The following is a 2791-nucleotide window of genomic DNA, read 5'->3' on the forward strand; positions in this document are numbered from 1 at the left end:
TGCCCGGAGGTCGTTGTCCCCGCCTGGTCGCTGCCTTCCGACTTCCGCTCGGAATGCCCTTGGGCGTGGAATGCCCGCTTCCTTTCGCCCGTCGCGCGGGGGGAAGAAGCCCTCCTGGTACACAGAAAGCACCGGCAGAACGAGCTCTCCTCTAGGTGGCGCGCGACTCGCCGGTCGGCACAGCCCTGGTCCCCGGACTCCGTGGTGTGACGGGCTCCCTGGTTCGGGCTCTGTGCGACCCGTGTCGCCGTGCGGCGGGAGCGCGGACCTGCAGCCCCTCGCCGTCCCGGGGCCGGCCCCGGCGCGGGGACACAACACTGCAGCACCTCTAGCTTTGTTTTCTCGTTACTCTGCAAAACAGCCTGCTTGGGGACACTTCGGGGTTCACCAGGTCCTGTGTTTTGTTCCCATCTACGGTAATACGAGTCTGTGCTCCCCTTTAACCTGCCAGGGGATTCTCGTTCTCAGAGGGAGGGGATATCCCCAGCCACGCACAGCGCCACCTGCGTGCCCCACGTGCCCCCCTGCCCCCAATGTCTCTCTCACCGAGCCCACCGTGTATAAAGCACAGGCATGTACCTTTGGGAGAAATACGTAACGTCTAAATTCATAAAGGAAACGGTCCATTGATTGGAAAACTACGAGTAGACTGGATTTCCAAAGTGAGAATTCTGATGACCAGTACCAAGTACAAGCAGGGTGTCATTGTCTGTTTGTTCATTTAGAGAGAGAATCCCAAGCAGGCTCAGAGCCTGATGCGGGCTCAAACCCAGGAGACCGTGACCTGAGCTGAAATCAAGAGGCAGATGCTCAACCAACTGAGCTACCCAGGCGCTCCAGCATGATGTCCTTTGAAACTCCAGCCAGTCAAAAGAGTCGTTCTGACTTCCAGTTTCTTCATTCAGCCAGGTTATAAAAAGGGATCGCTGGAAAGACACAAAATGGGTAAGTATATATTCGAAAGTATATAAAAAGTTATATTCAGGTAGTGTGTACTATGTAGGGTATAAAGCAAAGTTCATAATGTTTTTTAACAGACCTAAAACTCCGGAAAAGAAATCTCTTACACATGAAAATAGTAAGCAAACCAGAGAGGTAGAATCTAGGGGTCATCATAGCTAAAAACCAAAGGAGCCATAAGAGAATTGGTGATTTTCCAGAAGTATCACGAAGCCCACTTCCCCACATGTAATCTGTAGTCGCTAACAATATTGCTTAGGTTTGAAATCGTGTGGGGAGACTTTTACTGTTCATGTTTCAGTATTGTTCTTTTAATTCAACATATCAAAGGAGATGATGCCTACTTTAGGAAAAAATCGTGAAGTTCCCAGAGTCTGAAACAACCATTTTACCAGCATGGGTTAGATCCTTCCTGCTTTGCCTGCTAAATGAACCACTAGTTTGTGTGACTCATTTCACATCTGTGCCTGTACTATCCAGTTGGGTGGCAACTGGTCATATAATGATTATTAAGCCCATGAAATGTAGCTAGTCTTCATCAAAATCTGCTATAATGTAAAATATATGCTGGATATCAAAGGTTTAGTATTTAAGGAATGTAAACCATTTCAGTTATTTTTTGTATTGATCACCTGTTGAAATACTTTGAATATATTAAGTTAAGTGCAAATATTGTTAAAATTCATTTCACTGGTTTCTTTTTACTTTTTGGATTTTTAAAAAGTGTTCATTTTTGAGAGAGAAGAGTGCGCCCATGCGTGGGGTGGGGGGCAGAGGAGCTCGATGTGGGGCTCGAACTCATGAACCCAGAGATCATGACCTGAGCCGACGTCAGATGCTCAACCACAAGTCACCCAGATGCCCCTCTTTTTACGTGTTAAAATATGGCTGCCTGAAAACAGTGTAATTACAGGTGTGGCTCACATTTGCATCTCCTTGTCTTTCCATGAGACGTGCTGCTATCAAACACTATAACGTACACTGTCCCGCTGCATCCTCTGAGTAGCCCTGTCAGGTCGATGCTTTCCAATCCCTTCTTCACAAGATGCAGATGCTAAATGACAAGCCCAGGATCTCAGACCTGTGGGCAGTGACAGACAGGCTTCACACCTTCTGACTGAAAGTCCGCATGTGGAGAGAGGTTCTGAAAATACTCCTCTCTCCACAGACAGAAGATCCTGCAGTCCCCAAACTACTAAGAATGTTTCTAAAACGTGTGCTTTCCTACTGTGTTGGAGGAACACGTTCATAGGGAAAAGAATTTTGTAGGGATCTGGAAAAAAGTTACAAGTGGTTGCCATTTAATCCAAATTTTTTTCTAGGCATCCAGATACACTGTAGTTTTATCTGCAGTGAGGAGGCCCTGGGTATTGACAGAATGGAGGTTATGCAGTGATAGTGGCTTCCGGGTAATCCTTCAGTCTACTGCCATGTTCACCGTACAACTTCAAACAAAACCATGGCTGTTTTTCTGTCATCTTTCTCCTGGCCGCTTTTAGCTAAGCACAGACTCCACTGGTGTACATTGTAGAGCTGTTTCTTTGTATCTTGCCCAAGAACATTTATAATCAGATTGTGAAAAGAGAAGGAAGGAAAGAAATACAGTAATGTGCTATGACAGAAAAACAAAACCATTTGTCATTTCACCTGGAATAATGACAGATTAGAGTGCTAATGACAATCAAGAGGACCAACTGAGATGGCATGTACCTTTTACAATTTATCATTTATTAAGGCTAAGCTAAATTCCCCAAGAGTTTTTTTTTTTTTTTTTAAGTTTATTTTTATTTGGAGACAGACAGAGACAGTGCAAAGGAGGGAGGGACAGAAA

Source organism: Crocuta crocuta, unplaced genomic scaffold, assembly GCF_008692635.1.
Source record: "Crocuta crocuta isolate KB4526 unplaced genomic scaffold, BGI_CrCroc_1.0 scaffold145, whole genome shotgun sequence".
NCBI lineage: Eukaryota > Metazoa > Chordata > Mammalia > Carnivora > Hyaenidae > Crocuta > Crocuta crocuta.